Source organism: Eublepharis macularius, chromosome 7 (genome assembly GCF_028583425.1).
Source record: "Eublepharis macularius isolate TG4126 chromosome 7, MPM_Emac_v1.0, whole genome shotgun sequence".
NCBI lineage: Eukaryota > Metazoa > Chordata > Lepidosauria > Squamata > Eublepharidae > Eublepharis > Eublepharis macularius.
Genome location: NC_072796.1, coordinates 74,276,905 through 74,291,182, shown reverse-complemented (window position 1 = coordinate 74,291,182; position 14,278 = coordinate 74,276,905).

The window sequence follows — 14,278 nt, the reverse complement described above, 5'->3', positions numbered from 1 at the left end:
ATGTCAGAGGAAAGTGTGCAGCTAATAAGTGTGTTCAGTAGCAAAGACATTTTGTAATAAGATAAATAAAGGCACTAGGAGAACAACTAGTTTTAAGCTTTGCTTGGATCCACTTCTGTTTCTGCTAGTTAATAAAAACAATATTCCAGTGAATTATTGTGAATTAACAATGATAATGGCTGTCAAGGTAAATAATTCAAAACACTGGAGATTAATGTTTAGTCCATCAATAGTGAAATGGAAAAATAAATTGTACGGCTATTTAATAAAGTCAAAATCAACCCAAGTATATTAGAATGAAAGAAATCAGGTAAAGATCTAATAAATGTGTCCAGAAATGAGTAACTTTAAAAACATAAACTGTTTTAAATAAAATGTCACATGCAATTGTGATTTAAATATCTGAATTACTATAATGTTACTAAATTGTTTTTACAAATATCAGGATCACTTTGTGTGTATGTGTACATACATTTTATAACGACAACAACTGCGCTTATATACTGCTCTTCTAGACAGAGCAGTGAACAAGTTAGTGTTATTATTATCCCTACAATGCAGCTGAGGAGCTGAGGCTGAAAGGGGTGGCTTACCCAAGGCCACCTACTGAGCTCATGGTAGTAGTGGGATTCGAATCAGTTGAATCAGAGCTTTTTTTCAGCTGGCACGCAGTGGAACGGAGTTCCGGCACCTCTTGAAATTGGTTACATGGCCAGTGGAACCGCCCCCTGATCTCCAGACAGAGGGGAGTTTAGATTGCCCTCTGCACCACTGGATGGCGCGGAGGGCAATCTAAACTCCCTCCTGTCTGGAGATCAGGGGGCGGGGCCACCGGCCATGTGACCATTTTCACTGAGGGCAATTTAAACTTTTAAACCCCCCCCCCCTTGTTCCAGCTGACCCAAAGTGACATCATTGTGCAGTCCAGAGTTCCACCACTGAGTTCTACCACCTCTTTTCCCAGAAAAAAAGCCCTGGTTCTACTCATAATCAAAACATGGCAGAGTGTTCTTTTTTACTGACAGCCTATTACCAGTCCTTTTCTCCAAATAAACCTCCTTTTCCTCCTGTAATCTGAACAATACCTGTTAAATAATGCTATCTCAAATATTTCTAGCCTGATCATTACCTTTCTCCAGGAGAAAATTGCCTGAGATGAGGTAAATTGATGGATGGTCCAACAGAGTTCCATAAACTGTTGGCTACCCATCAGTTACTGTGCTCAGTTCAAGGTATTAGTTATTACATACAAAGTTCTTCATGGCTTTGGTCTGGCATACCTATGAGACCGCCTCCCTCCCTATGTTCCTCCATGGCAGCTTCGGTCATCTGAACAGGGTCTCCTGCAGGTGCCAGCTTGCACACAGATGAAGTCAGCAGCAGCCCATACACGGGCTTTCTCTGTGGTGGCCCCTATCCTGTGGAATGACCTGCCTGAGGAAGACAGAAAAGCCCCCACTCTCCTGGCTTTTCGTAAACGATGCAAAACTGAACTATTCAAAAAGGCTTTTTACTCAAATGGGAGGGATGTATTGTAGGGAAGGGGTCTCAGATGCTTTGCTAATGAGTTAGAGACCATAGACTTCATCACTATATTGCCTTACATACATTATCTGCTGCTTTAAATAGGTATTCCTATGTACCACCAGTGCTCCATGTTGTCTAATGTTAGTCCTAGAATTGCTTACGTTCTGCTTCAGTATTTTTTCTACTCTGTATTGAATTCTTGCTAATGCTATGTCTTTTAAACTTGTATCTATTTACTCTATGGTATTGTTTACGAAATGTCCTTGATACTGTATTGAAATGTACTTGATACGGATTGTACTAATCTCATACTGTGTAATCTGCCTTGAGTCTAAGTGAGAAAGGTGCACTATAAATGACGTAAATAAAATAAAAATAAATAAAATAAAATAAATATGCCCTTACATCAACATTTCTGGGAAGGATGTTAAACCAGTGTCAGAGACAAGATCAATAAGCAGCTGCCAGCAGATGGCGCTCTGGCCAGCTGCTAAAGCAGGAGCACAATGTGGTTCAAGTTGATTTCAATGGGACAGTTAAGCAAGCATTAAATTGTCCCATTGAAATCAATAGGCCTAAAAACACTTGATTGTTTGAATCACACATTACGTGTTTATGTAACATTTTATCATTTGGGCTGTTATCAAAAAGAAGTTTTATATGTATAAGTAACAGAAATTGAAGATTAGTTTGCCATATGTTCTTGTCCTTAGGCAATATCACATTACAGCACTAATGGAACCACTATGGAATTCATTAGTAGTTATTTCAGATGCATAGACAGGATGGGGATGTAATTATATTTCTTGGAGTACACAGAAAACATTTGTTTATGGCATAAATGCACACTTGCGGTCTTGATGGTGCTGCGCGGACTCATGTGAACGCACTGGAGCAGCAGGAGTCTGCCATGCTTGTTTAGACCAGAAGGAGGGAAAACTTTTTTTTTTATTTTCTCCCTATTTCTGTCATTATTATATTTGTATGGGAAAAAGACATCCCCAGGAAACATACATGGACATGCACATACACATTGCCTTATCTACAGACAGAGGCTCCATGCACTCCCAGTGTGAAAGTTATGGTGGCTAGTCACACAGTGCAGGGTCTTTTTGGTAGTGGCAGGGAGACTGTGAAACTCTGCTAAAGTCTTGCTTTTGCATCTCAGCCCTTACATGCCAATGATAAAGTGCTATTTCAAAAAGCTTTCAATGCTAATTAATTATTGTGTGATTATGAGTGGAAGCTGATAGTGATGAAATCCTTCTTTTATGGACTAGGTATTGTTTAGTAAGCTGTTTGTGTAATCGTTTTACTTACTTGACAGAATTGTTGTGCTGATAAAATGGGGATAGGGGAGGTATGGCAACCTGAGCTTCTGGAGGAAGAATGAGATATAAATCTACCAAATAAATAAACATTTGTTTTTTAAAATGTCTTTCTTTTAATATTGTTTGGATTCTGTGCAAGCAATTTTATGAACCCAGTAGGTTGCAAGAGGAAATAAATGTTTTAAATAAATAAACAAAGCCAAAATGGCATTACAGATATTTGCAGTTGGTTCCAGTTGGAGGGCACTAATTATGTTTGAGGAAGCTGTGATATTCTGAAATAAGTATGAGCACCTTTTGATATTTTACAAGCACTGATCATTATAATATTCAAGGCCTTGAAATGGTATTTAGCAATTCTTCTTGGTGTTGACATGAACTATTAACACCATCACAGACTGACTGACAGCTTACAGAAAATCATCCTAATTTAGGGTTGTTTTATGGTGCAATCTTACTCAGAGTTACTCTAGTCTAAGATCACTAATTTCAAGGAGCTTAGACTTTTGCCTTGAAATCTCCAGCATGGTCAGCTATGACTTAACAGCACTTTCCAGCACTGCTAAACTGGAGTAATCGCATAGGATTGCACTGTTATTTTTTATTGGGTAACACTACCTCACTGGAAACAAAATATTCTGCTATATAGCAGTCATTTAAAATGTTCCTTGAGAGGATGGGATTTTTAAACAAATCATTTAGGAATCATCAGTTTATGCTGTGCATGCATTATGCTCCATTTGGTTCCAAAATGTCTCCTGACTGAGTCCACTCCTAACCTTCATTAACTGCACTAGGCAAAACACCATCTGTACCAGACATATGTCTCACAAGGTGAATTGGCTTAACTCCTGGGGAATTATCATTGCTTACAATTTTTTGACCTGGATGTACAAATTAGGCAGAAGAAGGGCGAAATGTCTGGCCTACTTTCCCTCAAATTACCAAACAGTGTGCAAATCAGCAAAGAGAATCGGACTACAATCAATAGAAATGGTAAATGCCAGATTTATATTGCAAGCATGTCTTTATACTATACACCGTGGGCTATAGAATACAGAAAACAGCAACACTGATATTTTCCTGAGCGTTAAAATTGCTTAGCAGCATGTATTTACTTCCTGTTTCCATTAACAGTTCTGTAATGTCTTTAGGATGCGTCTCTTCGTTTGTTCTGGAACGGCTTACCAAGTGTTAGGAATTAATATTTTTTGCTACTTTTACTTAATCAAATCCAATAAATGCACCATTCTTTTTTTTCAGTAACAGCTAAAGTGACCCTTTAAGGTGATGCAGATCTGAGAGATCAGAAACACAGATTTCAAAATTCAACAGAACCAAAAAATGTGATTTTTAAAAATAATGTGTTTACAGTAATGCCAACATATTTGTATGTTAAGTTTAAAAAATAACAAAAAAAGCATTAAACTATGTATTTTAATACATTTTATATCTGTAGATGTAATCCGTACCAGGCAGCCTGATCAATCTGGCGAATTAGAATTTGACTGAGGGCCAAGCTACACGTGACGAATGACACTTGAATGGCAAGTGTATTTCTCCCTGTTCACTTGCCCTCCACTCAATCCACTTGCCATTCAAGCGTCATTCGTCATGTGTAGCTTGGCCCTCAGTGTGAACAGAAATTGTATTGCAGTCCACTAGTGACCATTTTCTAGTGGACCATCTTGTGCCCACTGTTTGTTGGGATACTTGCAGGGAATGTTAGACTAGGTGGATCTTGCTTTGATCTAGCAAGGTTCTTATATTCTTAAATAAATTTAGGATCACTTAACACAGATTAGGTATGACCATGATTCTTACTGGGGGAAACACAGGGATTCTAGTTCTTAAAAAAAATAGCACTTCCCAGACTGACATCAATCTATCCTTGATCTAAGCTGACGCAAGTATTTCCATTTAACTGAATTATACCTTGAGTTGTTAATTACAATTTCTTGGAAAATCTTTATCTGTTTTGCTTTATAGGCTATTGTTAACATTTCTAAAGGGTAGGGGGTACTGACTTGATGTTTCCTAAGACTGGGCACTAAGAGTCCAGAGGAGATATCACAACATTGATTGAAGCTGTTGTACCCTGCTCCTTCCTTTACCATTCACATTGGGGCTATTCAAGTTCTGTTGGTTTTGTACTTCAAATGGAAAGTACTGGGGGCAGGACAGCCAGTGAACCTATTCCTGAGATCCTGTTGAGTCCTGGATTCTATATGCCTGTCCAGTGCTATCCCTGGGATTTATGATAGAAGTAAGACATGAAGAGGGCTATTGGCGCAAGTCTGGTAGACGAGCAGGATTGTGTTCTACTTGCCATTCATCAGATACTAACTTAGCTACAGTTGCATTACTGGTACTGCTATAGTGAAAGTGGATCTTGATGATTGCTTGCACAAATACCAGAGGTCAAAACTGAATATTTTATTGCAAACATGATGCCATAAATTATCTTTAACAAGGTACACAATACGGCTCAGCTTGTAATCTTGTGGACAATGGCTTATCCATTTTTGGAAGACATTGTTGACCTTTACTTTTTAAAAGTCAAGATCTTGAGACTAGCTGCATTTACATCTACACTGAGGATATTTGTTAACAATGGCTATGACAATAAAATGTCTGAGATATGATGTCACTGAAGCAATATTCCAATGGTATCAATAAGAGACAAACGGCACTATTTTGAATCAAGATGGTTATCATGCCAAGGAACTTTAAAATAAAAAAATGAAAAATACTTAGTTTTTAAAACTTTGTCTGACAGAAAATTTTAATTGAGCAATAATAATTCAAGGCATAGGTGGGAGTTTATTAAGGAAAACCATGTACACCATAAAATGAAAACTCAGCAATATTTTAATTTTTTTGAAGCCCCTAATAAAACATTACAAGTTTCCCTTAGTTTCAAAACTCTTTTTTTCCAGAAATAACGTTGCACATTTTTTTAACTGTATTCTTTACTATGGCTGAATCCACACTTACCAGCATAGCGCTAAACAGTCGGAATGATAGCGTCTTCCTGGTGTGTTTTATGACATCATAAAAAGCACCAGGAAGACGCTATCATTCCTACTGTTTAGCGCTATGCCGGTAAGTGTGGATTCAGCCAAAGATTAATGTTTTGATCACTGTGTTTGCTGGTGGAAAGAATAGAAAATCACTTAAAGAATTAGAATTTGTATCTACTTTTCTTTCTGATCAGTCCAAGTTCCTCCTTATGTGGCATTTCTTTAAGTGAAGATAACCCCATATGTTGATACTTTATGAGAAAGAATAAATACAGTGTCTGGCAGTTAAATGAGGTGGTAATAGAAATGTGGCATTTCTTTAAAGCTGGCTGTTTACAGTTGTGGCTTCTTAGTAAACTTCATTACATTTGTCAGCATTCTGGTTGTAGAGTGGGTGTGTTTTTTCAAGAGAAACTGAGACAGCTTCTAAACGTTATTCTGCATTTTAGTATTAAAAAGTGCAGCTATTATCCACCAGGGGAGGATTAAAATGCAGTACATTTATCATTCATTTGCTGCCAGAGATCTAGGTGGTACATTTAAGACTGCATTTCTATAGTACAGAACTGTTTTTCTACCAGCACTCGTGCAGCAATAAATTCATCCTAACAAGGATTAATAAACTTAATCCTGGCAAGAAAGAGGTTCTCTGGGTTAGTAGGAAGGCTGAGAGATCCCCTTGGATGGGGTTACACTCCCCCCAAAAAATCAGGTTCACAGCTTAGAGCCAAACTACAAGTGACGTCTTACACAGGTTGGACACTAGTCGGCTTCCCTCAAGTTTTGATGGGAAATGTAGGCATCCTGGTCTTGCAGCTGTAATGGAGAGCCAAGCTGTAAAACCAGGGTGCCTACATTTCCCATCAAAACTTGAGGGAAGCCGACTAGTGTCCAACCTGTGTAAGACGTCACTTGTAGTTTGGCTCTTAGGAGTAGTGCTTGATACAGCAGTAAGTTTAGAAAGCAGAGTGGCTGTGGTGACTCGGAGTGCATTTAACCAGCTTCCGCTGGTGTGTCAGCTGCATCTCTTCCTGGTTCAGTCAGATCTAGCCACAGTGATCCATGCCTTAGTTATGTCTTGACTTTACTTGGAGTTATCCCTGAAGATGTTTTGGAAGCTGTAGCTAGCACAGAACGCTGTGGCTAGACTGCTGTTTGGGGCCAGCTATACATATGGCCCCTGACATTACAGCAATTATACTGACTAGCAATCCATTCCTGAGCCCAATTCAAGGTGCTGGTTCCATCCTTTAAAGCTCTACATGGCTTGGGAACAAGGTATCTGAAGGACCGTCAGCTGCCGTATATGTTCCTTCCCCTGAGTTAAGATCACAGGGAGAGGCTCTTCTGACTGCCCCATCAACTAAAGAGGATTGGCTGGTGGGTACATGGGAGAGGGTCTTCTGGTGGCAGTCCCACAACTTTGGAACATGGGCCCCTTCACTCTCTTGCTTCAGGAGGCAGTTGAAGATTGTTTCCTTTAAGACAGCTTTTAAAATTTATTTTAACTGTGTTTTTAACTTCTTGTTGTCATTTCTGAGCCCCATCCATGCCAATGCTAATGCTGTTGTCATTAGCTAATGCTAAGGCTAATGCAAACCTGTTGTTCTGAACAAATGCTTCATGCTGTAACTTGATATCATATTGCCAATGCCGTAACTGTTTCTTTCACAGGCTTACTGCAGGTGCTTATCTAATGGACTGTAGAAACTTCCAGTGCTCATGACCTTGTATACTACTCGCTCCTGTGCATTGCTATGTCTTGCTTTCTCAGTGACTCAACTTGATAGTACAGCTATGCGAGACGTTCTCAGGGCAAAGTCATGCCAAAAGACCTATTTACTGTTGGGAGGGGGAAGGAGCAAGAGGAAAGATTTTCCCATATGTTACTATTCCTGTCAATCTTGCTCTTACTGCTTAGATGCCTACCTTGCTTCTTAGTAACCCTATGGACATATCTATGGAAATGATTTGATTTCTGAATAAAGCCATTTAACCAAGAGCCTGGATTTCTTGTTGCAATGGTACAGGGATCTGTCTGCCATAGCCTGTCATCCATAGCCTGACATTTTGACAGGAATCTTATAAATTCCTCGGTACCTGTAACCTTTGGAGAATGGCTACCAGCTTCAAGTCATCAGAGTCAAACCCAGAGATTATGGAGCCAAGGGACCCTACCAATAACTCAGACCTGCATCTGAGACCGGGTGCAATTCCTGGAGGACTTTCTAGAGAGTTGGTGCCTGTGACTCAACCAAGACTGGACTATCTAATAGATGCTAACATAGCTGAGATGAGGGGACTTGGAGCTAAAGGGACCCTCCCGATGTACCTTGAAATGGGAGCGATCCCCAAGGCCAGGTCTACCTACCAATAGTGGAACTCCGTGAGTGGTCCCCTCGCAGATCCATAACTGCAGAGGAGAGAATCCAACACTGTGGAGGGACAATGTATTTTCAACGTTCCCTCGAGGTGGAGGGGTATGTTGGTGAGCAAGGGGAGCCACCGCTCCAACAAGGCAAGCGGAGAGGGGTGTGGTAAAACCATGGATGGCTGAGACCAGCAAGTATCGTTTCTTGAGAGAACTAGTAGAGGAATTACAAGTATACTCGCCACTGAGTATCGTGGGCTTTTGTTGGAATCTGGAGAGGATCCATTAAGCATGTGTGAAATGGGAGCTGCAGCCGGGCCAGGGAGATGACTGGAGATGAGTGGATTGTTATTACATCATTGTCCCTAGGACTCATAACATCATTAATGATAAATAACACAACTTTTCCCCCACATAAACATTTTAAAATGTTTCTTTATTTTTCATCTTTTAGAGGAATAACTATCATGCCTTTTAGTCATGGCAACATTCATGTATCATCTCTAAACAAAGAAACAAAAGCTGTTGAAGATCACCAAATACAACTGTTTGGGAGGCCATTTTTATAAAGGACCAGGGCTGCATTTTAACAGAATGATTCAAGAAGACAGGACTGTGGACTACATTACTAATATGTATTATCTGTTACTGTGTATTTTTATTTAGCTTTCACTACATTTCTACTGATGTAATACCACTTATTTCATTGTTTAAGATGTCATGTTTAATACTTATTCCTGGTTCAGATTTCTCAATCCTAGTCCTATTACATTATTTATTAAATGTCTGCTCATCCTAGTGATTATATGGACTTACATTAAATAATCTTCCTTGAGTCTCAGCGAGAAAGGCAGCCTGTAAATAGATAGATAGATAGATAGATAGATAGATAGATAGATAGATAGATAGATAGATAGATAGATAGATAGATAGATAGATAGATAGATAGATAGATAGATAGATAGATAGATAGATAGATAGATAGATAGATAGATAGATAGATAGATAAAAGCTAAAAAATTCTAATCAGGAACATTTTTAACACGCACGGTTACTGCATCTGACAAGAAAACTGAAGGAAGAAGCCTGGTTCTATGGATGAGTTAGGCTAGAGAAAGGTTGATGGCCAACCTCTGCATTAGTAACTTCCTTCCTCTTATGGGTAGGAGTCACTACTGTTTATGAGAGTTTGTTGAAATAACCTATCAGGTTAAGGATAGATGAAGGATAAAGGAAGGAAGAGATCTCAAAGAGTATTACAATATATACATACACAGTCAGGGAAAGAGAGGAAGTGCTAATCGCTTTGAATTGTTAACATCCTTGGGGAAGATCATAAGATAATTGCCTAAACAAAGCATCTCCAAAGACACTGAGAGAGCTCTATAGACCTTTTATTTGGCCAGTTGCTTTGTGCAACTGTGTACTCATACATATGGCTGTGTATGGCAGGACAAAGGTGTGAATTACATACAGGGCCCTGGAGTATTGATAAGGACACGTGATATAACACTCTTGCTGAAGATTAGCAAGTCTGAGACTGGTCAGTGCTTGGATGGAACACTGCCTGGAAATCCTATGTAAAAAAGCGTGAACATACTCCGATCACATCATCAGATAACTGTAATGTAGAACATTGAAAACTATCCACCTGGTCTCAAAAGTGGTGGCTAAGTGCCTGTTGCCTGCCTCTGCATAGCAATCCTTGGTCTTCCTGGGAGGTCTCTCATCCAATTACTAACTAAGACCAAACCTGCTAAGCTTCCAAGGTCTGACAAGATCAGGCTTGCCTGGGCTACCCAAGTAAGGGCATGGTAGTCACAGACAGGACTATTTCTGTAGTGGCACATCTCCTGTCGAATTCCATGGACCTCAAGGCTTGCTTGGCACCAGGGTTGCCAGGTCCCCCCAAGTAAAAAATGGGGGGGATGCAAGGGCACAGGAGTGATAAGTACTCACTTGTGCATGTACACAAAGCACATGCATGCACACACACAACACACCCCAGCAATGATGTCATTTCCAGCATGACTTGGAAATTTTGGGTTGCGCCAGGTCCTGGCATGACACATTGCTTCCAGGTCATGCCAGAAATGACATACATATCAGGGGACACAGCTGCATCCCAAGAAACCTGGCCTGGCAAGGAGGATGATAGCAACAGCTGAGGCGGTGGTGATGCAATTCCTCCGGAGGGCCAGCAGGAAGCCAGCGGGAAGGAGGAGGGCAATGGTACCTTCTTATGGAGGGCAAGCCCACAGAAGGCAAGGATGAGCCAGTCATGGGGAAGGCCCAGTTCCGCCAGACTCCTGGGTTAGCCAACCAGAGGTTGGGAGGAGGGAGGGAGCCAACTCTCCTCTCACCAACAGATCAGGTTGCTTTTTAAGCAGCTAAGAGGGAAGAGGATTGGAGATTCTGGATGAAGGGTGGGGCCTTGAGATCTCCCAGAATTACATCTGATCTCCAAATGACAGGGATCAATTTCCCTGGAGAAAACGGCTGATTTGGAGGATGGGTTCTGTGGTCTCAAAGCTGCTTACCTTTTCTCCTCTTTTTGATGTTATCCTCACAAAAACCCTGTGAGGTAGGTTAGGCTGAGAATGTGTGAAAGACCCCCTGGTAGATTGCTAGTAATGTTATATGGTTAGGAACTGGATACCACTAAGCATGTATGTTTTGTCTCCTCTTTGCAATTAATGGAGTGGACAATTTTAGTATCAAATCACTTAGACTGTTTGGGTTTTCCTTTGAATGCACTAGTACGGCAGTTGTTGATTTTGCCCATGTGCAGGGAGGTACCTGAAGAAGGCCCTGTTCAGATGACCAAAGCTGCCTTGACCATTTGTTGTAATAAGCAGGACTCGAGGTGGAAGAGGTGAGTAATGAATGAGCAGTGAGAAACGGACAGGAGCTACTGGGACTACTGCTTCATTTGTGAATTTAAACCTATCATCAGTATCTGGTTGCTGCATGTTTTCAACTGATACGGCACTCCTGCTAGGTTTACCATGGCATTTAACTCTCACTGCGCAATCCTATCAATGAGTCGAGGGTGTGATTTGGGCATGGCTCTGTTGTACATTTCCTTGAGATATTCAAAAAAGTAGAAAGGTAGCCTACCAGCAGTAGAATACTGCTCCTATAAAATCGGTGAGAGTTACAGCCTACCTCGTTTTTCAGAAGCTGCTGTATGGCCATATCTTCAATTTCCCTGGAGGCCCTGTGATTTCCCATTCTATTCTACATCCCACCGTCTCATAATTCATCAATCCACTGTATCTAAGATTGGCATGTGGAATTGATAAATTACTATAACATTACTTGTAAACAGCCTATTGTACAGGAAATTACTGGACTAAGCTATGATAAGATTGAATCATAGGTATATAGTCTCATGAAGTTTTACAGAACTATAAGAACTAGATCTAGACTGGTGTAACTTTTGTACTCATGGAGCATAAATTTATTATTTTATTTATTTAGAACATTTTTATGCCACCATTCCAGAAACCTGCCCAAGGTAAGTTACAAAATAAAAATAATAAAAACAAAACATTAAATGTATCAGCCCAGCATAAAAACACTGATGATTTTAAAAAGCTTAAAATAACAGTTTCCAGGCTAAAATAGTGTTGAAAGAATCAACCCCCTAATTAAGTGTGTATATATGAGCAGCACACAATATATGGAAAAGGCACACTCTAGTGCATTTATGCAACTTTTCCAAAGATAGTCTCAAGAGCCCCTGAACTAATCTTTTATGGCATAACTAACATTAAAATCTCAGCTCATCAGCATAAACTGATAAATCAGAAGGGACTGTATGATAGTTGTGTGGTTTCAAAGTGTTTCCAGATGTCATACCCAACAGTAGTGGTAACGTCAAACCAGAACTGAGGGAGAAGGATGTATTCAACAGTGCAAGAAGGAAACATTAACTGCTCTTGCCATTTGATGAGATGGTGGTTGTCGCGTTATTCTCACTGATCCTGCTAATTGATCTGAACTAGCAAGAATGGGGACAGGCAAGTCCCCAGGTGGAATGTGGATATTTAGGATACTGATTCAGCATACTGGATGCTTGTAAAACCATGCAACAGAAAGCATCCTCAGGACCAAACATATTTCTCACTGGATTCATATTTCTATTGATGAAAGTCACATACCATCATCATCTTATCTCAGGTCATCAGGACATGGATCTATGAAAAGATGAGATGTGCATCATAATGGATATACTGGAGTCTGTGAGAGTTTGGCAAAGTAAAACCTTTTTGTCTGGCACTGTGTGAGAAGAAAGAAGTCTGGCCTTTGCTACATTGCTACAAAATGTAGAAGAATAAAATGTCATTCATGATACAAATTAAATTGTCTATACATATAAGTAACACATTTTAAAAAATCAACAAAGGAGTAATAATTTTAGGAAACAGTGCTCTTTTCTCAAGTTTATCTTGTTCAGTTTAAGGCCCCCCAAATATTCCCAGTCTCTGTATCAGGCATCTGACGAAGAGAACTTGATTCTCAAACGCTTATGCTAAAATAAAATTGGTTAGTCTTAAAGGTGCTACTGGACTCTTTTTGATTTTGATCCAAATATTTCTGACTCTTTTGCAAATGCAGAATAAAAATATGTCTCCCCATTCACTAGAAAACTGGGAAACACCAAATCCATTTTTCACTTCTAATATTTAAACTGGTGCAGATCAGCAATCTTTTAATTTAATTTTTCTGTTGTACAGCTTGTATTCTTCATCCAAGAAATTTCCCAAATGTTCTTATTACAGAACTTCTACCACTGTGTAATTACTTCAAAGTGATAGGACAAATGCTCTCAAAAGGAATAGAATGTTTGTGGTTTTAACAGAGAATGCGGCACGCCTTAACTTTAGAGCTTTTCCCTACAGCTAGTTACAGTTGTACTCTCCCACCTCTTCCTTGCTAAGGTTTCTGCGCTGCACTATTGCATCCCATCACAAAGCCCATATTCCGTATCAAATCAGGCTTATAAATCACTCATCCTAATAAAAGAAAGGCCTTTAAGTGTAGCATGTGGGTCTTTCTTTCAGTTTGGTCTGTCCTGAGCAAAGTACACTTTTACTGGGCCAACATTGTGCAATAAACGCAGCTCCAGAGACCTTTGTCCTGCTGCTTCCCCACAGAATTTATGTTTTGTTTGCATTTGGAGGTGGAGGGCAAGTGGGAAAGGCAGTATTGTTGTTTCAGAGTCCTTATACTATGCCACATATTATGGAGGTAATCTCAGAGCAACATTAAGAAATGGCTGCTTTGCTGAGAGAAGGAATTAGGAAATTTATAGAGTTTTGTGATCATGGGTGAATTAAAACCTGAGATAAGGTCAGTCAGTTGGTAGGATTAGGAGTTATAAAGTGCTTATAATACTTGCAAATGGATTTTTTTCAGAATAAGAGTCAAATTGAAGATATTTTCAGGCTATTAACATGTTTAAAGAAATATATGTATGAACCTGCTGCTCAACAAAGCCTGTTGCATAAAATCTATGTTCTGCTACAGAAAAAGGAGGCAATAAAATAGGGGGGAAAAAACCAAGTAAAGGGTTTAAGGAAGAAATGACAAAAAATGTGGAATAGAATATTCAAGGATGATTTTCAGTTGTCAGGGACTGTCGAAATTAGAAAAAAACTGAAAATAATTTACAGATGGTAAATTAATTAACACCTCGCAGATAATCTAAGGGCAAAACTACATGATACATTTTTTAATGAGCTGGGTCTGAGTTCCCTGGATCCAGCCCCCTTTCACCACACAGCAGCTGCCGAGAGCATTGCTTTTGAAGTCTGCAGGAGCTGATTTGACAGGACAGTGGTGAAGGGGGCTCCTACCTCCCCCTCCCAGCATATTGATCATGTGGAGTCTGGAGAACTGGCCCAAGAGAAGTATGACATTTTCCAATAAGCCAGAACTTTCTAAGATAGAGAACCTGCCAAAACAGAACATCTAAAAGTCTCTCTACACAAGACACATGAAGAACATGTGTCGGGACA